The sequence below is a fragment of the Micrasema longulum genome, unplaced genomic scaffold (genome assembly GCF_059751315.1).
Source record: "Micrasema longulum isolate JH-2025_06_02 unplaced genomic scaffold, ASM5975131v1 h1tg000210l, whole genome shotgun sequence".
Classification (NCBI taxonomy): Eukaryota; Metazoa; Arthropoda; class Insecta; order Trichoptera; family Brachycentridae; genus Micrasema; species Micrasema longulum.
Genome location: NW_028277415.1, coordinates 15,826 through 42,308, shown reverse-complemented (window position 1 = coordinate 42,308; position 26,483 = coordinate 15,826). Strand labels below are relative to the sequence as shown.

General features: G+C 30.4%; 1 long non-coding RNA gene across 1 annotated transcript; it reads right to left on the bottom strand.

Moving 5' to 3' along the window:
• Nucleotides 1-20,632: 20,632 nt before the first annotated feature.
• Nucleotides 20,633-26,054, bottom strand: LOC148283699 (uncharacterized). The gene is made up of 3 exons (XR_015825521.1): nucleotides 26,019-26,054; nucleotides 23,443-23,551; nucleotides 20,633-23,361 (listed from the first exon to the last, which is right to left on the bottom strand). It is a non-coding gene; the product is annotated as an uncharacterized LOC148283699 (long non-coding RNA).
• Between the last annotated feature and the right edge of the window lie 429 nt (nucleotides 26,055-26,483).

Below are 26,483 nucleotides of genomic sequence, written 5' to 3'. Positions count from 1 at the left end.
AATAGCAAAATACAAATTTTATTCGAAATCCCCAATTGATTGATATGCCAGAAAACCTATTCAGCATTGTTCTTTTTTTATTACACCCTTTTTTACACGGTACTTTGTGGAATGTATCCCCGTGTAAAACAAGGTTCCAGTGTATGCAACCGTAAAAATCATTTCATAATATTCATTGTTGCTTTTACCCTACAAAATGTACAAGTCTGAACACTAAACCCATACTCTTCTATAATTACATGTGAATTTTTAAGCTATTGTTTTTTACACAACCTTTTTAATTGGATTTTTATTTATTTTTAATAGCTTAACTGTTTTTACTATCCGCTAAGGTTATAACTATCGCGAATCCGAATAGGCTAAGTGTGCTTACAATGCAAGAGATGAGTCATCTAATATTTTTGTTTTGTTTGCGTTAAAAAAATATTTCAATATATGTTAGTAAATATTTGTATGTAACCACTTACTGGCTTTTCTGTCTTATCAGTTTCGAGACGTACCCGTCTCTTCGTCGTGACACTAACGTGCAAAACCTTTCACCTTCAGCATAAACCAGTGTGCTGATAGGATCATGTTATTAAAAGCCAACTCCAATGTGCACTCATTATATAATATCTTTTTTTAACGCTTAATATTTATTTATTCATTTTTTTCCCACATAATAACAATGATTAATAGTAAAAATAATGTGACCTCACTGGGGGGTTACCCGTGCCGAGGACACTTAACAATATACTTTAAAAAATATATATATTGTAAGATCAAAAGTATAAAAAAGTAAGTGGAGGAGTATTTATTTACAAGTAATTCAAATAGATCAAGTCAAAGAAGGAATCGTGTGTTAGAAATACCTCATTGCAAAACGAGGCTAGCACAGAGACATGCATATTTTATAGGCCGAAAAATTTTCAATTATTTTTTGCTTATAATATTTCATCGATTCCAAACATTCAAAATTTTCCTTCTTTTAAAAAACATGCAATATCCTGGATTCAAACTAAAGATATTAACTCTTTTTTTCTATGATTTATTTTGTTGCCCTTTAAGGAATATTTTTGTTTTTTTTTTAAATATTTTTTATTTCCTTTTTTAACTACTATAAAAAAATACCTTATTATCTTTTACAGAATACTTTATTTTTTCTTTCTTATGTCATACAAAATTATTATAACTGTCCATTATTTACTTAAGGAGTAAAAATTCTTTAACATTATCTTGTATACCCACGAACAGGCCATGCCTTTGTGGGATATCTGTTTGCTATTTTTCTATTAATATTTGCTTCATTGATATGTAATTATGCTTTATTTTTTAATACTCTGTTTTATTATCATGTTTATTGTAAAAAATAAAAAATAATAAAAAAAAATAAAAATGGAGGAGTTTGAATTGACTGGATATAGTGGTACTATGGAACTTCGTATTATGGGCTATATTGAAAAGTTTTTTTTTTAAAAAAAAAGAAATATTAGCGTTCTTAAAATTTACAATATTTAAATTTTGGTAGCCATTTTCAACGAGTTGTAAATAACTCACTATTAAAAAATGGAAATTAATTGGGGGTAAAGTGGGGTTCGAACCTCGGACCTCTGATCTGCGAGTCCGCGACATTAGCCACGGGACCACAACCCAATTGATTATTTATTAAAGGGACATTATGTTTCAAAGCGATCTTAATGTGAAATTTTTCCATTTTATTTATTTTTAAGCCTTTATTTTATTATAAGTATAAAAGATTTTAACTCTCGCATCTTTTTTAAGTCACGACCAAAATTTATTAGGTGATTTGCAAATTTGGTAAAGTAAAAATTTGTTATTGTGGAGCCACCTCATATTATGTTATTAATTACAAATATATAAACTTCTTGATGTTCTTCTATCGTAAACTGAAAGACGGGTATGTATTTACAGGTCATAAGCCCTGTAAATGACTAGACTTCCATATTTCCTTCTCTAAAATGTTTTTCATCGCTGTTGTAATTTCTTAATTATTGCATTTTAGTTGAGCAACTGCTGAGTTGTTTAGTAAGCTATTATTATCTCTATTATTTGGTAGCAATTTGCCAATACAAGACTTTAAGATTGATAAAACCGTCCTCAGAATTTGTGCGGATAACGATTTTCCCCGGACCTGTAATTGTTCCTAATTTTTTTTTTTAAATGTAATTTTTAATAGCTAGTAAAAGTAACGTTTTTTTTGGAAAGATTAGGGGATATAAAGGAGATTAAAAAAAAAACTTTCCAACGAATTATAAATGGGAGATGAGTTTAGTAATTTTTGTCTTCATTCTGCAAACAAAAAATAGTTTGTAAGTGTATATCCAAAAAGTCTCGTTTTTCGTATGGAACAACTTAAACGTCCTTTCAGACTCGAAGTAGCATCAGGTTTCTTCGTTATTACTCTATGAAAGTGCTATCTTTGTCTATATTGTATTAACTCTCCAAACTATTACATCAGCTACCGTCTATTTACACTCTGCGACAAATGTACAAAGGAACAATACGAGTATGCATAGTAAATGTATTAAAGTATGCATAGTAAAACACTATTTTTAGTCGTCTTTCCCTAGTACATTTACCCTACTAAGACAGAGTTCAGAAGCGACGAAAGCGATGTTGAATGCCACTGTGCCTGTTGAATAATTGGGTGACAATAAAAGACATACTTTATTCTGGGACCAACATACGTATATTACAACAGAAATAGAAAACATTTGAAGGAAATATAGAAGCCTAGGCTACAGGGCTGATGACTGTAATAAATGTAGATTTTTTTCCGTAGGTATAATTTAATACTTCAATACATTTATTTAAAAAAGAATATTTCAGTATGTTGTCAGTCTTTCTTAGTTAGTTATTTAATTTTATTGTATAAGAAATCAAACACTGATTTGATTCTACTTTACACTTTATTTTATTTTTACAAATATAAAAACAAAAATTTCGTGACAATTTTTTCGCCTTGTTAGGGTATTTTCAAACGAATGTGAAGATTAGATGGATTGAATGTTGTTATATAGTAATTTCTGACTGAACTGCCCTTGAGGTATTTTATTACGAAAATGGCGCTTTATAAGTTATCCATAATAAAAAATTAAAAAAAATAGTTATATAATTCAAGGTACTTAAGTAAAAAATAATCTTATGAACTATAGCATGTACATTGATCATAATTGTGGGAAAACTAATAGTTAAGGGCAAGGCTAAGTGTTTAATAGGTAACGGGGAATTTTGATATTTATATTTAAATTTCGGAAAAATTTAAAACAAAGTAAATATTTATTGACATACATGTATGCATTGTAAGATAATTAATGAAGCTTTATAGTTTTATAGCTTTAGATAATAGTTGTGGAAAATATATCAATAATATTACAATAGTTTAGTGTTCTTTATAATTTTAATACACGATTGAAATATAATGAAGAGATGTACTCGTATATAAACATAAATGTATTTTTATACAATATTTTTATTTTAAGAATTTCTAAAAATATTAATGCAATTGTTAAATGATTCAGATATTAATGGCGCATCATGCAAGCATGTACATAAACGAACATATGGTTTAAATATGGAGTTCTACAAAAAAAACACCAAATCAATCAATCAGTTATTTAATTTGTTTTCAATTTTTTTATTGTTTATGTTTATATACGTATTAAATTTATATACATATAAGGGCCGGCATACTTCCTTAAGGCAATTTCTTTCTACCTACCCAAATCGTACAGTTTGAGAAAATTACAAATACACGGACATATTGAATCTTACAATTTTATACAATAATTAAAAACAAAGATTAACAAAATAAAAATTTATGAAAAATTAACACTATACTACGAATATAAAAAAATATCAATTAAAATGAAGAGAGGAGAAGGGATGGGAAGGAAAGGAAAAAAGAAGATTATACATAATAAATAAAAAATAGATTCCATAGATAAGTACGAGAAATATTAAGCCTTCGGTTTCTGATTTGTTGCCCGGTACAGCGAACTTAGTATTTATTAAAAATATGTATTAAAGCACACCTACCAGTAAATACGTTTGATTCATTGATGAAATTCCTAACTAGTGATATACAATATGTTTGTACAGGTAAATGCATAATATCTAATATAAATGTCAACACAACATTCGATGGTATTTGAACACACAGACAGTAGCGAAGAACATTCTGAAACCGCTGTTTATTTTGACCCCCGTTTGATTAATTAGACGAAAAGGTTTTGTCAGTAAATATACCTGCGTCGGCATCGTACTGAATGGGTGATACCTTTTAAAGTAATTTTCTAAACCGTGAAAAATTCCTAACATGTTTCGTTAATATGATATTATACAGTTATGCAGTGCGGTATGTAATAAATAAATAATATCAGTGTGTGATATGTTAGCCATGCTGCCAAAGTTTTAAGAAATTTCGTAGATAATTAATTATTTATTTTTCTCACGTACGAGGTGTGTTCAGAAAATAACGGGAATTTTCAATTTTCGCGGGTTTGGAGATTCCGATTTTATGTTGGTATACATGCTCCTGAAGTACGCTTAAATTTTCTGCTGTGTTCATTGTTTACTTTGTCTGTAGCAGCCGCTAAGGTTAGACGTGTTTTTACAGAATTTTTACAACAATTTAAAACCAAAATTATCAAAAAAATTTCACCATGCTATTAAGAAAAGAGAGGAGGAGTGATAGGATGGAAAGAAAAAAGAGAAAGGAACAACTCAATCATTTAGATAGTGACGGTGATTGTTTCTCATGATTTATAATTTAAAAAAATAAATTGGCTGTTCATTTTTAATTTGTTTAGAAATATTTAAAAAATATATCTTTATCACATTATGCTAATTTTATTAATGTTCATTCAAGATGATTACCTATGTAATGTTTTTTATATACACATTATGTAATGAAATAAATATCAGTGCATATAATAATTCACATTTTTAAAACAATCGAACTAAAACGATAAATGATGACGATGTGTAGATTAGTCAATTTTTCACACAACTTGGAATTTTTTGGGATAGATCTTTAGGCTTTTCGTAGATCCCTTCGCCAGCAATATAGTGTGGGATGAAAATTAATCGGCATGGTTTAGCTCGAAGTCTTATGTTCATCGTGTTTATGAATATATTGTATACCATTATTTTATTACCCTTGTATGTCTTTGCAACACAGTTTAATATTATTTTTGTTCAGTTTCTTGTACATGTGTTTCTTCATATAACTTGCTGCAGATCGATTGGGACGAGGTTGTCAATTTTTTTAAAGTTCGAGATTAGCATTTAGCAAAAAATTACAATATTTTGATATTTTTATGTTTTTTCATTATGTATTTTTGTATAATTTAATTTAGTATGTACTATTATTTGGCATATGATTTATTGCTCCTATTTCCTATATTTCTTACGTATTGAGTGAGTTTCTAGAAAACATATCTAAATTAACATTTCAACAATGTTTTTATATATGTATTATTTTTCTGGTGATTTCGATGATTCTCTTATTTTGTTTTTTTCAATACTACTATATTTTACTATTATTTTGTTGATTTTAATGATACCATTATTTTGTATATTTGATTATTTGTGATCCTTAATTTGTATAATTTATATTTCAAAAATTATTTATAATTATCTTTTTTGCATTGTATTCTTTGGAATTTTATTATTTATTACATTTACCTTTTTTTCTAGATTGTTATTCTATGTCATTATAATTTGAGTTAATTATTTAACTTTATATTTTTATTGTTATTTATTGTGGCTTGACTCGGGCATAGCCTCAAAAGCCTTAATAAGTTCATTCATATTTAAACTAGTGTAATTTTGAATGAATAAATAAATAAACTGTTGTTATTGGCTTAGACCGTATTGGCAATAAATACATAAATTAACACGAAATCATCGACGAATATTTTTTTTTTAAATAGCGGCAAATGTTTTTTAATTGTTATTGTCTATACCTAAGTACATTTATTTATAATGTACCCGTATATTTTAGTATATTTTGATTTTTTTTTTGCTCTAAAACAGACCAGGAAGTTTAGTTACAGCGGTAAATTACAGTACTGAACACTCCCAGGCTTGAGAAAAATTGCATTATGTTTTCGCATGCCGGGAATCAAACCGGAATCTTATGTGTCTAAGGGAGTAGGGTTAGCCGTTACACCACGTGTAAATATATAAAAATATATTAATGGATGTCACTACCATAAACATAAAGTAAATGTTCTTTAAAGTATTTACGTACAAAAAAGTACTATTTTTGGTTGAAATGTTCATTCATGTTCACGGCAAACCTTCGGTTCTCTTCGTCTTCACACCTTCGTCAAATTTCAGGTAACGTTTTCAAATTACCTATCTACCAAGCGTTCAAAGCTATGCCGACGCTCACTGGCTTATCTCCCCCTCCGAGGGTTGCAGGATTGTGAGTCCTTTCCTTTAACTAAGGTTAGCTTTGCAGAAGATCACGATTACTAGGGCGGGGGTGTTTTAAATACTTGTACCTTGTATTCCCCCAAATGATGACGATCTGTGTATTTTTAATTCAGTAATTTATTATAAATATTTGACGTATTTAATTCATTTTTACTCCGAATTTTCAAATGAAAGGGGTCTAAATAGTTTCTTTTTGGATTACTCGGAATGCAAAAAATATTTGAAACTTCTTTTGGCTCTCAACTAAAACTTGAAGTTTTCGAAAAAGTCGAGATTTTGCGCGAAACCGGCTGTCATTAGCCAGGCGCTTAACGAAATCAGTTCTGCGAAGTGTAAACTTTTTGCATTTCGGTAGTTTTAAAACTTGCTCGAATTTGTAATGTGATCAAGTTATATCTTAACTAACAAAAAATATTTTATTAATATAGGTAATTAACAAAATGTTTAGACAGTGATAAACTTCAATCCTCGGTTGAGGGCCTAAAGTAGTAGGAAATACTTTAAAAAATATTTTTTTCGTTTAATGTGATCCAAAATGCAACTTTTTAGACCCGTTTCACTTTGATGTCTAAAAAATTGAAAACTTCATACATCGTCGGCCCACCAATGTTGATATTTCCATGTTCTGCAATGGTTTGGTTACTGTGGTAGCATAACAATGTACGGTTGATAAATATTGAGTTAGCAGTCAGCACAACACTTCCGGTGTCAGAGTAAATGAAGTCAAATTTGATGACGTTACCAACTGTTAACTAATTGCTTTGTTAAATTTATTACCATTCAGTCAGTGGTTAAATCTGGAATTCAGGAATTCCTACTTCGGTGCGTCTTGTGTAATAAAGGAAATTGAACACAACTTGTTTGTATAGTACTGATTATTTGATATCTGGGACAACTGTTACATTTTGTAAAGACCTTGTCATACTAAGTCGTATAATCTTGCTCGACACACTTACATTTGAACTAAATTATCCCTTTGCCTACCATGAAAATGGCTAGGACTTACCCATTCTTAACCCTTAATCGCATGGTGTGTCTTATTTGATACATACCACAAAAATGACCATCAATGTAATGTAATGTCCTGCCCGTAAAACATTTTTGTGACTACAAATTGATCGTAGATCGCTTTCTTGATCCGGAATATAAAAATAGAGTTTCCCACACTCACAACACTAGATTAAAAAATAAGGGCTCCCTGATAGTTCCCCGAATTAAAAATTACTTCGGAGAGCGAACATTAAATTGCGTTATTCCAAGGTTGTTTAATGATCTCCCACAAACCATCATTAACATAAAAGATCTTCAAATGAAAAAAAGAACTGAAGAAATATCTTCTTAATGCTTTATAGTGCCTTTTGATAAATAAATAAATATTTTATAAATATAATAATGTAAAATAAACCTGTCATAAAAAAAAAAATGTGTCGCATCGAAATGTCTTTTGACTTATTTGGTAACAAGTTGTTATATGTATTTGAAATTATTAAATAAATGCTGCTCTGCAGCACTAAAACTGAAAATCACCTTAAAGCAAAAAATACAAATGAGTTTGTGATGTTGCAAATAAGATACATAGCCAAGATAGTACAAAAGAAACGTAAAGGTTTGATGACTGAAGATAAAACGAGTCATTGGATATGAATCTACGTATGTTATTTTGTGTGAAAATAAATGTTTGTATTATATGTAGTTTTTTTATCATTTGCTTAACGTTATCAACCGGTTATTGTTATCGAAAATAACAGGTCCCATAGTGATCACGCTAGTATATAGTACTGTTATATGTACGAATAAGTAGTACTAAGGCAGTTTATTTGAAATATTTTATGAAAAATAAAAACCATTCATCATACGTAAAAGCATAAGTTATCCTTCGTTTTCTTTTTTATAAATGTTTAAGTCTGTCTAAATGCTTGCAGACCGGCTGGAACTCCTATCTAGGGATCACACTCAAATCTATTGCAATGATGTTTTCCCTCTCTATTGCAATAGATTTGAGTGTGAATGACTCCCTAGGAATGAGATCCAGCCGGTCTCCAAGCATTTGGACATACTCAAACATTGTTGAATTAACTACCTGGTAAAAGAAGAAGTATAAAAATTGGAAAATTGTTTTTCAGGCTTTGCCTAGGAGGTGATTTGGTTCAGTTGGGTGAATCTCACCCATATATATGAATGCCTCGACACGGGTTGTGCCTAGTGAGGTATTCATGTTTTTAAAAAAAAGTTATATTAAACGTAAAATAATAATAAATAATAAAGGTTTCAGCTCCTTTACTTCACAAAAGTCAACAGATGGAAGTGTTGAGGAAATGTGGATGTTTAAGCATGGGCAGAATGGTGAATGTTACGCTCAGCTTCTATTTAGTTTAGAGGCTAGTCAGCAGATGAGATAGAGGGGATATGGAAGGAGGTAATTAAAAATAAACTTCAACACCCAGGCCAATTGAGAAAAACTATTTCTTGCATTTTTTTTCTTGCAACTGGCGGCAATCGAACCCCCGACGACCGTTTCACAGTTGGCTGTCTAATCAACTGCGCTAAGGCGTCTGTCAAATCACTGGTTTTAGGCCGCCAATGCAGCGCCTATGCACCATTAGCTGCGCATAGGGAAATTATCACGATGATAAAATATGTGAATGTTTTATTCTCTACATTTCTAGAAAAAAATATGTAGGAAAATAGTGACCAATCAAATGGTTATATTCTATTATAGTTTCGGCTAAAACCGTTACTTATTTAAATAAGTTAAAAATCACTTCAAAACCTCAAAAATTACCTTTTTTTATTGTTAAAAATTACTAGTTCATTAAAACAAGTGTCAAATAAAATACACAATAAAATAATAGGCATAAATTTAATTTGTAAGTTTGTTTACTTTTAGCGCTTTTTGGTTCGTTGTTATTTTATATGTATAACTTATATGTAACAGTTTTACAACGTACGCCACAGGAATTTTAACTTATTAACTATGAAGGAATTACAAAAATATAAATACGAAAGATCTTTAACTATAAACTATAGTCAACAAATCACAAAATCAGCCTATTGGTTTTTATTTTTTATGTTACACAGTGGTTATACAATAACTAATTATTTCAACATCTCTGTATCAGTCTCGAAAATGTCGCGAAAGCGATAAAACTGGTCACTGGTTATTCTACATTTTTGAAATTAAGTATCAATCGTCTTTCGTTTCTATAATGAAAAAATAATGAAACATTTCATGTGATATTCTGTCTGTAGGTAGGTACTTAGCAAAATTTTCACTCTCCCGTCACATTTCCGGTAGCTCTTCTCCTGCCTTCCGGTTCGGCAACCCTGCCCTTAAGCGTCATGTCAGGTAGACTGAAAACAATAGGTAATTACATCCCTATTACGCCTCCGTTTGTCGTTGTTTCAAGTTTGTCAGTAAGTATTGTCTTTATATAGATTTAATATTAATTCGTTCGAGTCTTCAAGAGTAGGCAGTTATTTGACTTGCATGCTAAATAAATTGTTTTCTTTTAATTTTTATGAATATTATTTTAATAAGCACACTTCAAAACAGATGGAGAACATTTTAGAGAAAGGGATATGAAAGTCCAGACATTTAGAGAGCTTACGACCTCTCTATTTGTCTGGCCAAATATTTTTCAATTTTTATGCTTCTTTTTGGCTAAATTAACAATATTTTTCATTTGTCTACATGTTTGAAGACAAGGTTTTTTCACACACGATTAAACTAGTCAATAACAGGTCGTAAGCCCTGTAAATGTCTAGAATTTCACATTCCCTTCTCCAAAATGTTCTTCATCTCTTTTGCAATTGCCTTGGGGATGAAATTTAGTCCTTGTCTACAGACATTTGGAGAAACCCAATACACATATATTGCTAATGTTTTTTTCTCTTCGTATAAAAAATGGTGCTTCTTTGTTAGTAGTTAAAGTACATATTTTATCGTGTAATACCAGGAGATTGCCTTTTTTTTATTCATATTATTTTTAACTAGAAACAAATAATTGACGTGCCATATTATTTATTGTGTTTCTTTAAAAAAAAATAAAAAAATTCCTTAAGATCCTAATAATTAAATATGTTTTTTCAAGCATGGAAAATCTGTGTTATACGAGTAAATGACTTCTGTATCATTTACTACCTTTCACGCAGCTTCACTCACGTGGTATTAGGAAGAAATGATTTAGGTTATTAATTAGTCGACACCTTCTTTGACACCATTGACATATTAATACATAGACGCGCCCTATAGAGAAAAATATTTTTAAAAGTAGTGACACGAAAACGTATGGTTACTGAGTTTGTTTATTTATACCAAAGATGCATTTAACAATCATGCATATGCTTCCAAAAATTGGATTATAATCATTTTTCATAGATAAAAAAGTTTTTATTTTAACGTTAACAGTCAACATTCGTTTTTGGTGGATCTCAATCAGATTCTTTCCTTAACTCCGTATAATTTCGACCCATTTATTTCTTTTCACTGGACTTTACGGAATCGAAAAATTGTATTAACTCACGTTTGTTATATTTTATAAACATATTCCTATCAGTGCACCACTGTAAGTAAGAAGATCTTCGAAATTGCGCCGCTGGGCGTAGTTTGATGTCTTCACTTAAATTCCTTATGATTTCAAACCATTTACTTCTTTTCAATGGATTTGAGGGATGTAAAAATAATATAAACTCACGTTTACTATATATTAAAAACATATTTCTATCGGTGCACCCCTGTAACTAAGAAGAGCTTCACAATTGCGCCACTAAGCATAGTTTGATGTTTACAAAAAATAATATTAAAAAATCAAAATGAATAGTTTTGAGCTTTTTTAATCACTCGTAAACAAATATTCACCAACGAAACGACACGCAATCCTTTTTGCAATGTTTATCCAAAAGCTTTTTACATGCTTTCATGACACAAGCGGGCATTTTGGTTACGATTCTAAACGTCACGCCGGCCTGGTGGTTGAAGATACGCGTTGGGCATGGCTGAGCGTTTGGGCATGATTTAAGTTTTATCATTTTTTAAGGCTCGGGGCATGTCTATGTGTATTAACATGTCAATGTTTGAAACTTTTTCTAAAAACTAGGAAGTTTTCCGTTCTGGGCCCTGTGAGGGTCACGATTCGAATCCGTAGAGGAGAATATACGTGTTATGCAGGCGTTATACATTAAATATAGTGTGAGATTAATCTTAACCGCTACGTAGCGATTTCTAACACCACATCTGAGTTTATTACGTCGCCTATTTAACTTGCCCTCCTATCACTTAAAGATTACTCATCTCGAATCTAATCTTAACCCCTTTCTATTTCATTAGTAAGCAAAGGTTGTACTGCATAACATATTCTTCATCTTCCCCTCTGGGACTATCTTTCCAGTTAACTCACCCCTTTTGCTTTCATCCCCTAAGGAAAGTTACACGTAAACCTTTACCAGTGTCGCCCGTTTCCTATTCAAGAACATATTTCTAACCCTTCCTCTTTCGCCTACCTACCTTACTGACGTGCGGTGTACCTACTGCTGAACAAAAGTTGTGTCTTAGACAATTAAACAGTTTGTTAATACAAGGTTAAAAAATATATTTCACTATCGTTTCCTTTCTGCACCTAATGGTGCATAGGTTACTGCATTGGCACACCAATCGCATCTTATCTTGTTATTTTTTTTATTACGTGAAGGTAAGATGATAATTCTTACGCTTTAGGTGCCAGTCCAGGGTATATGCAATATTCTAGTGTAAAAACACATTTTTAATTAAATATTCCATGTCAATCATGTTGGGAATCGACCCCGAGTTCTCTTGCATGGTAGGCAAGATATTAATTTAAAACCCAACAGTAAAAATTCAAATGTCATTTTTCTTCGTCTTCTTTTTCCACTTGTTTTAGGCCTGTTATTCTCTTACTCTATATATCAAGTTCCCTCTTGAGAGGTGGACTGCCAGCTGTCCTTCCGTCTGTTTGTAGGTCATCCTTAAGGTCTGCTTCTTTGAGGTAAACTGTCCCTCGCTGTTATTACGGCCTTTGATTCTGCCATTCTGGTCACATGCTCGTTTAAGAACCTTCTTCTCTGCCGCCCCCCTCTTAAAATTTCCTTGATATCTCCTATCCTTCGGATCTTTGGTTGATAGATTAGTTGATAGGTCTTAACTAGGATGCTAGATTTGGAATGAGTTTATACTAGATATTCGTCTTGAATAGGGTGGTGCTCGGAAAAAAAAGAAAAAGAAAGTGCTTTAAATGGATAGCTTAAAAGTTTACTTCATGGTTTAAAAAAAATATATACACACAAGAGTAATCAGTTAAAACAAAAGTAAAGAACTAATCATTATTTGAATTTTTTATTCTTAATTGTTTTTCAAAACACAGGACTTGATCATCAGCGGCGTGGTATAAAATAAATCTAGATCATCACTGTATTGATTTGCAAGTCGTTGCATGCGAATAATTGGTAAATTCAATGAATAATTAGTACCATGATGATGACTGTAAAACATAAAATTAAGTCTTGTTGGGCTATGTGGAATACGAAAGTTTATTAAAGTTAACAGTCCGGGGCAATCTATTTTATTATTTAATAATTTATAAATAAACAAGAGGTCATTTATTGTCCTCCTGCTTGACAGTAATGGTAAATTTAAATCAGTTATCAGGGGCTTATAATTTATTTCTGACACAGGTAAACCTAATTAAATTAGAATATATCATTAAAAAAATATTTGTACTCGTTCAAGATCATATGAGTTGCAGTAATAAGCGGGACTCCTAAAAATGATCGTATTATTCTTTCTATTATTTATTTTTTCACTGTTTTTTGTGCTTTATAAACATTTTATTAAAAAAAGAAACGATAAAAAACAAAAGAAAAGTTGCGTTTGTGCCGTAAGTCTTGTGATTTATTGTTTTTTTATTTATTTATTATTGAAATACTTTGAAGATGTAATGTTCAGAAACTCGTAAGTAAATATTCGTTAACAACTACCTACACTAAGTTATTTATTGCTTTTGAAGAGTGCAAAAGTTTCCGCTTTTGTACTTTATGTGAGTGTTTGACTTCTTGAAGAAAAGGGGAAGCACGGCTTACTTATTTTTTGTTGGAGTCCAAACTAACTTTTTTGTTATTAGCTCAACGATGCTATAAACCTGAATATGTAATAAAGGCGTTGAAGATTTGAAAACTCTTTTGAACATACAAAATAAAACATATAAACACAAACAACGTTTAAAAAACTGTCAACTTTGTAAGACAGTCATTTAGTAGCCAAACAGCTCGAAACGACAACGGTACGGACTGTACCGAGTGCCGATAAAGGTGTCCCAGTTCAATATAAGCGCTGACGATTCCTACAGCTTCTCAGGCGTCATTATAACAAGCGAAATTCTTGATTATCTTCTTAATACCGTACCTTTTTAATAATCATGGCGGAGTCCGATATGAGAGGACTAGTGTTTTCCTAGAATGTATGCAAGTATACGAGATTGCTTGCCGAGTACTGAGCTGTGCTTGTTAATGGGAAGTGAGATAAGCGGTTACTACCGGGTTAAAGCCTCATTAAGTACCTGGCGTATTCAAATTGTGAATGTTTTACTGGAAACATAAACCAAAAAGTTGAGGTAATGAGATGTCTTCAGTATCTAACCAGCAATACTTGTTTATTAGCTAAATAAACACAAATATGATGTAAAAACTTACTCCAGTCTGAAGATGCCCATCAGAGGGAGAAAGCGCTAATTGGTCAAATAAATAAGTGGAAGTGTACCAAGTATTTTGAAATTAATAACCTTTATAAGTTATTACATCATTACAATGGAATTCCATCAAGAATTGTCAATAAATAATTTAAATAAATAAACACAAATATCTAGTTACTTATAATTGAGCGTAGTTATGCAGAAAGCAGCTAGCCGTGGAAAAGTGAAACTGAGAAAATAGCACCTCGGTGAAAAGAGTGAATAATCAAATCCACACTACAGTTGGAATGTTGTTGACTTTAACAAATGATAAACAATGAATACGTTCGTTTTATTGCTATTACAAACAAGAATCAAATTATTTATTTGACCAGTTTTAAGTACCTTAAGATTTTTCTATTGCTGTGGTGTTTCCTGCAAATTGAGAAATGCCGTTTTTGTGATCGACGCCATTTTAAGAATGTGATTAATGCAGTTTTTTGTATGAAAGCGGTCTGGTGGTTTTGAGCAGAACATAGAATTGACCTTACTGCACCTGATAACATCAAAATATATTTTGTCAGCATTGTGGACTGGCTGCTTTTTGCATAACTAAGTTCAATTATTGTCTTCACATTTTTACGTAATTTCTAGTTTAATGTAATTATAAGTGAATTAATAATATTGGCATTGTTAAAACTTCAATTTCAAAATATCTAGTTATTTATTTGGTTTGGTAAACATTTACATACATATAACATTAATCATTTTAACGGGATTGGCGAAAAAAAGTGTTTGTTTAATGTCCATATACACAGTGTTTTAGAAAAACTACTGAGGAACATTCCTTATGGTAACGTATAAAGACAATCCTGACCTTTTTTTTCTAAAATCTGCTTTTCTTAATGTTTTTTTTTTTTTTTTTTTATGATCTGAAAATAGAATAAATTCTAAATTCTTAATTTCTTAGACTAGCATCTTTTTCACAGGGGAAGATTTGTAAAATTTTATTTATTGTAATAATATGTTTAAATTAATTATTTATTTTTTTCTTTAAATTTCTCTTACATTTCTAGGTTTATAAAAGTTTTTTTTTAATATTCGAAATTTAAAAAATGTTAAACATAAGGAATGTTCCTCTGAAGTTTCACGATCTGACCTCGAAACACTCTTACACAAATACGTGCATAAATAATACACTTATTACCGTATGCAGAGACAAAACTTAAGGTGAGGAAAGTACATTCTAATTTGAAATGCAGAGAATAACCCGAAGGTGAAGACAATAGAATGTACTTTCCTCACCTTAAGGTTTGTCTCTGCATACGGGTATTAATATGTACATTCTCAGGAATTATACTCAATATTTAGTATTATTAATAATATTTATAATGATTATATAGATTTTTTACTTCGTTTATAGTTTTTTGAATAAATAATAAATTAGAAAGTATAACCTTTTATTTTGTACAAGCAAGGTCGTTTTGGCGGTTTTAATGCTATTGAGCAATATCTTCCAACCAACAAACATGTTTTATAGAGTAAAAAATAATATAAAGCACACCAAATCAACATAAATATGTACATATTATATTATATTCACATACAGCATGACAAAGTAAATTGTTTTACTTAAATTTAAAGTCAAACTAAATTCAATTCTGCATAAAATAACTTTTTTAAAGCGCCTTTGAGATATTATATTACAAATATTGCGCGATATGAGTAAGCCATAATAATATTTAAAAATGCGCAATGCGATTAATCAGTTGTTTTTCGTTTTTCGTTTTCGTTGTTGAAAATGTTTTAAGATTTTTTTATACATCTAATTGAATAATTATTCTATTTGATCGATCTAGATTAATATTTATATCTAATGCGGAGCTTCCATTTTATATTCTCTCTATCTTCATCTAAAATATATAGATCGAACTTCCGATTTAAAAAAAAATAAAGAGCCAAACAACTATTTGAAAAGTCAATCGTCAAATTAAATGTGATTTCGATACTATTTGACAGATCAATAATGATCTATTTATTATCTTACATGTTTTTTAACGAACATTGTCCATGTATACAATTTATAGAGTTTAAATATAAAAATAAAAGAATAAGTAAAAATATTTTTTTGAAAAAAGAAAAGAAGCATTGACAAACATTAGGGACATCAAGACAAGATCTGCACTATTTATTTAGTGCTCGTTTAAATCGTTGTAAACTTAAACCCAGATCTTGTCTTGAGTTAACAGTACGACGGAGACGGGTCATTGGAGAATTAAGGCTTATAGTTTTTTCTATGCTGATCGATGAACATTACCTTATTGTTTTTTAACCTACGAGTCGGAATATTGAGTTTTACTTGTCCCAGTAATGATGGAACATCGATTATACTATTTAGTATGCCGAACATATATATGGAATCAATATTAGTTCTACGTTTTTGGAGACTAGAAGTTTTTAACATTGACTATATCAGCATAAGAATAATTACCTTTCTTTAGTCCAAGCATCCACGCTACTTTTCTAAGCAAGCGATGTTGGACTGATTCAATGTGATTTATGCGATTTACATAGAATGGAGACCAGACCACGGAGGCATATTCTAGAAGAGGGCGAACAGTTGAGTAATAAAGAGTTTTGATTGTTACAGATATTTTAAGATATTTGAATCAATAAATATTAAAAATCATACGAACCAAACTTTGTCATTTCCCTCTCCAAACGCCTAACGTAACTAATCTGATTATATGTCGGTAACCGACGTAAATTACGTGAGTGTAATTTAATTTCTATGGTATCCAAACATTTCGTCATTGAATTATTTCCAAAATTTTTGTTATCGCCTTTAATTAATCTGCACATACTTAGATATTATACGTACGTGCTTAAATTATTGTAATATGCGGAATATGCCTCGACCACAACACATACAAAACACAAATATTGGAATAATTATTATTTCACACGAACTCTTAATATATTTATACCTAAAGTTCTTAAATATTACTTTACTCGAGCAAATTTTATAACCATTGGCTTTCCCCCTTTTTTCCTGATCTTGCTAAACTTCATTTTCCATTGTTTCTTATTTTTGTATTTTTACATTTTATATTTATTTATTTATTTATTTATTTATTTATTTATTTACGGACAAAGTCCATTATAAACATTACAATTAAAAGAAATTTTTACAAAGGAATAAAAAAATATAAGGAACAGAAATAAGCAGCAAAGACAGATGATAGATTTTTTAGATTAAGTAAAAAGCATAGGCTAACTATACAGATTCTTTAGCTGATTTGTAAAGAAAGACATCCTTACACCATAATAATCAAGATCTTGATGATCGTTCATATTTACTATCCCCTTAGGTTTATCTTAGGTATTATGTATTTTAATTTATAATGAATAAATAACATTTCTTTTTTATTAATAAATTTCATAAAAAGTACATGTTTTTGTAAAATTCTAAACATCTACTTTTACACATCTAGTAAATGTTATACTGTAACTCTCCAAAAAAAGAGACTAATACCCGTATGCAGAGACAAACCTTAAGGTGAGGAAAGTACATTCTATTGTCTTCACCTTCAGGTTATTCTCTGCATTTGAAACTAGAATGTACTTTCCTTACCTTAAGTTTTGTCTCTGCATACGGGTATAACTCTTGTGCTATGAGAGTGACTTACACTGTTTAAGTTGTTTATTTTTAAGAGTTTATATAATTTTAAATACGATTACATGAGAAAGAAAAATAAAAACATAGGAAATATAAAGAAAAAACATAAAACAAAATACATGCATACTAATTAAAATTTAATTTTGTTTTTACACGAGTTCAAAAAATTTATTTAGATTAACTTTAAATTTGTTTATTGATATATTATTTTTAATAGTTTTTAGTTCATGAGGAAGATTATTATATTTTTTTACACCTTTGAATACAAAGCCATTTTAACCATGACTTGTATGGAATTTAGGAATTTTAATCTTATGTTGGTATCTGAGTGACTTATTCATTTCAAATTCTTTTATTTTTTTCTTTTTTATATATTTGTATTATAGAATTTATTTTATAAATAGTGTCTACTGTATGAACCTTAAATATTTTAAAAAGACTTTCCGTATTGGATGTTGAGGGTTTCTTTAAAATTACTTTAATAATTAATCTTTGTACTAATTTAAGAGGGTTTAATATATTGGTATATGCACCACCCCATCCTACAATACCATATTGTAACAAATATTGTACAATTGAGTAATAAGCTTTTTTTAAATGATTGATTTTTAAAATATTCTTTAATCTAATAAATAAGTATATACATTTTCAAATTTGTTTAACTAGTTCACTGATATGGTCTTTCCATTTTAAGTTTTGGTCTATGTATACACCAAGATATTTAATTTTATCTGTTAATTTTAGTTGTTGTGGTGATTTGTTTTAATCTTTTTGTATATTTAGTTATTATAAATTTGGAAATATAATCTGAAAACTTTCAATAAATGTAACAAAAATAAAACATAAATAGTTGAACGCGGTCATTAAGAATTCTTGTCTCCGAAACACAATACCCGTAATAACCTCTAGTTTAGTGTTTGACTTGAACAGTGAACACTGCAGTAAACGGAAGGAAGCGGTCTGAGAAGTTCGTGTACAGTTTTGTTGGCACGGCGAACTGCAGGAACGCGATAAGAAGTTGGAGGTTCTAGGAAGAACTATTTATTTATTAAAGTGATAAAATATCCTTTGTCAGCTCCGCAAATACGCTGACTAAGCAGTATAAAATTGTGCATTTTTTTTCGTTTAACCACTACGTAAACGATTTTGTAATTAATGTCAGTAACTATTAGTAGGTATATAGCCACTTACTGACTTTTCATGTGTACCGGTTTCGAGACGTACTCGTCTCTTTGCCAGGACACTCACTACACTAACATGCAAATACTCCGTTCTCCAACATACCACTAAATATTTTTAATATAATTTTTAGTGCATGTTTGGACGCCGTGGCGATTAATGTCTTTTTTCGTTGATACTATGTATAGGTACTACGGTGATGGCGAAATTGTATTTTAGTACTTGCATGTAGGTGTAGTGAGTGTCCTGAGGAAGAGACGGGTACGTCTTGATACCGGTAGAAATAAAAAGTTGGTATGTAATAATATTTACTAACATTAATCAAAACGTTTGACTGCTATAAACATAAATAAAATTATGTTTTTTTTTTGTATTATTTTTTTAAATTGTTGAAATTTTATAATTTAATACAAACACTAGTCGGTATGTGTTTTTGAACAGAAAAAATATCATAAAGCATGTTACGTATTTATTCATTTTATTTTACTGCTGAAGTATAATACGTTGTACAAATCAATTCTATAATGTTTGATGTCCTTCTGTTTTTCTTATGCGTAAAGCATAATTAAGTAAAAAAGCGTCCCCTGTGGTGTAGTGGCTATGACGCTTGAAGGATTCCAGGTTCGATTCTCAGTGAGAACACAAAAATTTAACTAGGTGTTCTATGTAGATTTTCACCGTGATTGGGCCTCCTGGCCCGTTGTGGTGCAAGATATTCATATAAAAATATAGTATCGGGTACTTTACCAAATATTAATGATGTTTTTGATTTTGATGTGAATGTACGTGTTATTATTATTATGGATCAATTACATAGCCCCATTTTCGTAATATACTACCGCAAGGGCGCTTTACATAGTGATTCTATAAATAAATAAATTTAATTGAAGTTGTTAAATTTGTAATTTAAATAAAACAACTTATTTTGTTATCACATGCTACGGATTTATTCAAATGATTTAGAGAACAAGAGGGTTTTAAGTTTTTTTCCGAAACATCACTTCACTCTCACAGCCTCGCAGCTCTGCTGGGAGAACATCCCCTGCCATAGGGCCTGCGACTGCAAATGCGCGTTCACTGAATTTAGTGCGCTGTTTGCGTAGAGGTATAATAACTTTTCCTCTCGCCGTAGACGTAGCTGATCTAAGCGTGATACGCCTATCAGCTAGTTCATCTGGAATGCGTAGTTCCCATAGATATTCCGGAGCACAGTTCTGCAGTGATTTATACATAAGTCAACAGAGTTTGCATTCCACCCTCTGTGGAAAACGTAGCCAGTGTAGTTCCCGAAGTAGTGGCGTGATATACTTGAAATAAGAAATTCAGAAAATAGAGAAATTAGAGATTACCTACTGGGTTTATTATATAAATAAAAGGCGAGTGATACTTTAATCCACAAATTTGGAAAATCCAGTGACCGGTTTCATCGCTTTCGCGACATCTTCGAGACCGGTATCTTTATTAAGGAGTTCAATCTATTTATTCAAAACAGAGGTAAGGATAGATAATTCAAAATTATATGAAAGTAAATTAAATAAAGTTATTTTTATCTTAAGGATAATTATAAAAATTGTTTCGGGTTAACTAATGCGTTGATATAAAGCTATTTTAATGAGTTTAAGTATTTATTATATAAATAAAACACGAGTGATACTTTAATCCACAAATTTGGAATATCCAGTGACCGGTTTCATCGCTTTCGCGACATCTTCGAGACTGGTATATTTATTAAAAAGTTAAATGTATTTATACAGAACAGAGGTAAGGATACATAATTCAAAGTTATATGTAAGTAAATTAAATAAAGTTATTTTTATCTTAAGGATCATTATCGACAAATTTTCTATGGGTTAACAAATGAATGGATATAATGTTATTTTAATGAGTTTAAGTATTTTATTTTATTGTTGGTGTCCCATCCTTCGTGAGTGTGGTTTTGTAATGATTTCTGAAAAACAAGGGGTAAAAAGTCATTAGTAAAATTATATTACAATGGGTAAAGTAATGGAGAATGCACATGTGTTATCTGTTCATTAAGTAATTCTACGTCGGGTTTATTTTTTAATCTATTAATTTCGAGAATTTCTAATTTGTCAAGTTTATGGCCTTTGGGTGCAATATGAATTATTTTTACATTATTTTTTAATTCGAAGGAATGTTTGTTTTCTATTAAATGATTGGCAAAATTTGAATTATCTTTATTATTAGACCATGATTGTATGTGCTCTTTTATGCGTGTTTTAAAGGCTCTACCCGTTTGGCCTACGTAGCATGTATTTTTACAATCGTTACAATTAAGAAGGTAAGTTCCTGAGTTGGAAAACTTATCTTTTTTGTCTTTAGTATTTACTAACAAATTAGCTAAGGAATTATTATTATAAAAGGCTGCAGTGCATTTATTTTTATTTATTATTTGTCCAATTTTATCACTAGTTTTTCCAATATACGAAAGTTTTGCCCACCGCTTTCGGTCTTTATTATTATTGTTTTTTGGTGTCAAACTTTGGGTTAATTTATTGTTTACGAGACGCTTTTGTTTCTTTCTTATTAAGTTATCAACTAGTGTATTGTTATATCCGTTATTTATCGCGATAGATTTAATTATGTTTAACTCATTGTTATAATTATGTTTGTTAAGCGGTACGAATAACAGTCTATGAATTAAGGAGTGAAATACAGACAATTTATGTGAAATATGATGTCGCGAATTATTATGTATAATGTTATCACTATACGTTGGTTTCCTAAAAATATTGAAATGCATTTTGTTTGATTCTATATTTAACGTTAAGTCTAAGAAGTTGAGTTTTTCCCCTCCTAACTCCATTGTAAATTGGATTGACTTATTAACTGAGTTTAATTCTAAAAGGAACATATCAAGCTGGCGTTTCGTTCCGACCCACAAAATAATGATATCGTCGACATATCGACGATAGAATTTAACATATTGAAATAATTTTAGGTTTATTATTTTATTTTCAATAAAATCCATAAAAAATTCTGCAAGTACAGGTGAGATCGGACTCCCCATCGATAATCCACATGGTTGTATATAAAATTTATCATTGAATTTGAAAAAGTTTTGGTCAATGCAAAGTTCTAAAATATTTTTTATTTCTAATTTCTCTACGGGATTAATGTTTTTGGTGTCCATGTGATTATCTAAGGCTATTTTTAATTCTTGTGTTGGAATATTTGTAAATAAGCTAACTACATCAAATGACACTAAAATAGCGTTATTTGGCACTACAATATCTTTTATTTCGTCAATTAACTGCATTGAGTTTTTTATTCCGAATTTCGGTTTAAATTTAAGTTTATTTTTAATAATATTGTTTCCGAATTTCGCTAAATTGTATGCAGGAGCTGAATTATATGAAACTACTGGTCGGATTGGCATTTCTTGTTTATGAATTTTTGGCTGTCCATATAAACGTGGGCATTGAGGGTTCATTATACTAAGGTTTCGAATTTGATATTCATTTTTTATAAGGGTTTTACAGGATTTTAGCAAAGATTTTACTTCGATATTAAATTTTGGTGTCGGGTCTTTTTTAAGTAAAACTACTTGACTTGAAGTTAAAAAGTTTTCTACTTTTTCAATGTAATCTTTTTTATTGAGAATGACCGTGCTATTACCTTTATCTGCTTTTGAAATTATAAGTTGATTGTCTTTAATTTTATTTTTGATGGATTTAATTACGCGCGTTTCTATTAAGTCGGTTTTATTTTGTTTTGAAAAATCTTGTTTTATTATTTTGGAACACATGTATTTCGTTTCCATATTAGAGGTTATTGCAATATCTGTATCAATAGCTAGGTTTTCGTAATCTTTTTTGTTTAGTTGTGTATTGGGGCAATATTTTAATCCCTTTTCGAGGACATTTATTTCATTTTTATCAAATACGACATCAGTTGTATTAATTATTCTTTCATAGAAATTTACCGCGTCTTTTGAAATGACTTGAATATTTTTAATAGCTTTTTGTTTTAAAGTAAGTTGGTTTATTTTCTTTAACTGCGTTTTATAAGTTTGATGTATTTTTATATCTACTAGCTGAACAGTGTCATAATATAAGCAATCAAATTCTACTGGATGTAATTTAGAGGTAAGGAGATTATGGACATAAAATAAGTAATTGCTAGTGCAATCACGGATACTATACCACTTTTTGGTTTCTGCCATAAGCCACGTTTTCCGGGCTACGGCAATGGCTTTGTTGGCAGCCGGGGTGTTGGTTTTCGTCTGTACGCTGACATAATTCGGGACGATGTTCCGCTTCTTACACTCTCGGTTGAACCACAGGTGCTGGGATGCCATTCTCAGCTTAAGGTTTAATTTTTTATACAGTCGTTTCAGGGTTGCTGTGTTTGCGTTATCTAAAACATTTAAGTTTGTAAGTGAAAATTCTTGATGGAAGTTCATTGTAATTTATTATATAAATAAAACACGAGTGATACTTTAATCCACAAATTTGGAATATCCAGTAAAGTTTTATCCAGTAGAGTTTAAGTATTTTATTTTTATTGCCCCATCCTTCGTGAGTGTGATTTTTGTCAATTATGATTTCTGAAAAACAAAGGGTAAAAAGGCATTAGTAAAAATATATTACTATGGGTAAAGTAATGGAGAATGCACGTGTGTTATCTGTTCATTACGTAATTCTTCGTCGGGTTTATTATTTAATCTATTAATTTCGAGAATTTCTAGTTTGTCGAGTTTATGGCCTTTATGTGCAATATAAATTATTTTATAATTTTTTAAATCAAAGGAATGTTTTTTTTATTTACTGATTGGCAAAATTTGAATGATCTTTATTATTAGACCTTGATTGTATGATGTAAGATACCAGTCTCGAAGATGTCGCGAAAGCGATGAAACCTGTCACTAGATTTTCCAAATTTGTGGATTAAAGTATCACTCGTCTTTTATTTATATAAAAAATTACAATGAACTTCCATCAAGAATTTTCTCTTACAAACTAAAATGTTTTACCTGCTGGGTATTTAAAGTGGGATACTTAACTCTTTTATTGTTATTGGTTTGGTGCAAATGTTTTGATATGAATTTATTATAAATACCACCTGTCTAATAAACCGCGCAAATGTTTTATTTGCATAATCTAGAAATGAAGTTGCTGCTATCAGACGATGCAGTTTTGCAGTTAATGTAAATGCGCCGCGCGTTGGACTTTTATTCCACTAACATAAAATAAAAAATAATGTTGGTGATTTTTTGCTTTTTATCATGAACACTTGACAAACTTACTACTCTGCTTTCTGCTATTCTGCTTACTACTCTGCTCAATGAACCTATATTTTTATTTAAATTAGTTTTAGGATTATAGAATTTCATTCATCCATGCACTTTGTAGCTGCGAAACGTTTGTTAACCTAGCTTCCGTGTGTAAATGTCATTAACTATCAAATTATTACATAGAGTCTAGAATTCAACCCTTTATGCGCTCTGTAGCTGCAGAACGTGTTGTAATTCTGCTATTATTTGCTTACAATTATTTTTTTAAATGTCGAAACACTCATAAATCATTTTTTTTAATGCAAATGGGGCTTAGATTTCATACTGTCCATACGTCACAATTTTAATTTTCGCACGCAAAAATTCAAGGTGACGTGTCAATTAATTTTCAAATTCTTTTAAATAAGTAACCAGTAATAAATATAAATTTTACATGTGTAACATTTTTAAGGAGTTATAATGTATTGTACATATTGTCATATTACATCTCATTTTGGTTTTTAAAAATGGCAACTTATTCCCCACGAACTGTTATGTCAAGTCGGAAATGTCCTCATCCTTGGATTAAATTACGAAAGGACGAAATTAAGAAAAAAGTTCTTCGTTGGTTTGGCCATGCAGAGCAAATGGACGGCGAAAGAACGGCTAATCATATTTACGAAGCGAATGTTTATGGATTAAAAAAACGAGGAAGATAGAGAATGATATGGCAAAATCAAATTAAACATATGTTTGAAGATGCCTACGCCAAAAGCCGGAATAATCGGCTTTCGTGAATGAGAATATGTATGAACGTAGAAGAAGCAAGGACTATGTAAAGACAGAGTGAGATGGCTTTCTATCCTCTCTCCCTACATCTACGGGGAAACGGCGTGATGGTTTTTTTGGTGTTCTTTGGAATTCAAGTCACGTCAATAATATAAGTTCTAATTAATAGGTTGAGTTTCTCAACTGACATTTCTTGGTGGAACTGCATTTTAATGAGAAGGTTCAGCCCTACGGGAAATTGGGTATAAAAAATCGCGCGGTAGAAATTTAGACAAAAAAGTGTGTTTTTTAATGTTTTCAAACAGCATTTGTTTTTTTTGTGGATCTCAATCAGATTCTTTCCTTAAATTCCTTATAATTTCCACCCATTTATTTCTTTTTACTGGATTTTTGGTTATACTAAAATAATATTAAATTCTATTCATTTTTAAAAATCGTATTCCTACATACGTACACCCCTTTGTTGGTGAGAAGACCGGAGTTTGACGTTTGCAAAAAGAATGCCATATTTGAACAAATATTTATTTTTTTCAACCATAAACAAATACGTACGTACTTAGTTAAAGTCAATATTTGAATATTAATAATTCATCACACGTATAGTTAATTGTGTATACGGCTGGTGATATTGTTTTTTTTATTATTTTGCTTTGGGCAACAGCAAATCACCCATTGACGAAACGAAAATATTAAAATATCGAACTAAATGTCAAATATATATATAGTTTATCAAAAATTCGAATATCAAAAATGAACCAGCTCATTGCAGGCAAGCCAGCGTTTGGGCAGGACAAGGTCTGTCAGGTACGCTAGTCCTTTATTAAAATTTATTTTCTTTTACCTTTGCGTTTTAAGAAGCATTAAAAAACTAAAATAAATGCAAAGATGTATTTAAAAAAAACATTAATACTTAGTCGCAAATAATAAAACTATATACTACCAACAATTAACACGCGTATCGAATCGTATAAATCAATCGACGTGTGATATAAAAAAACATTTAGTAACTTACCCTTCGTTTATTTTAAAGTGCTTTCGGGCTAATAAAGTACCCCGTGTTAGAGAATCAGCTTACACTATCGACACTTGAAAGTGAGAAATCGCTTCTGATTTATGGAGCACCGAAAGACAACACTTTTGTACGATCAGTACCGCGTCAGGCACTTAGAACAAGTACTTGGAGTAGTTTAAACCTTTTGACTCGTATTACAGAACCAGAACGTATTCAAAGTTCTTCTCCGTCTTTGAAGCATTTACTGATGTTTGAAAATTAACATACAATATAATATATCGCGGGCGTTCTGCGAAAAAGCATTAAGTCAAAATTACTACTTTAAAGATATTTGTTGTTAAAAGTTTGTTCGGCATTGACTATTAATTTAAAAACTAAACTTTATAAAGCCAATACAATAATTGATCTATCAACTACGATAAGTTTTTTTCATTGTAAAATAAATACGTTTCTTTCATAATATTA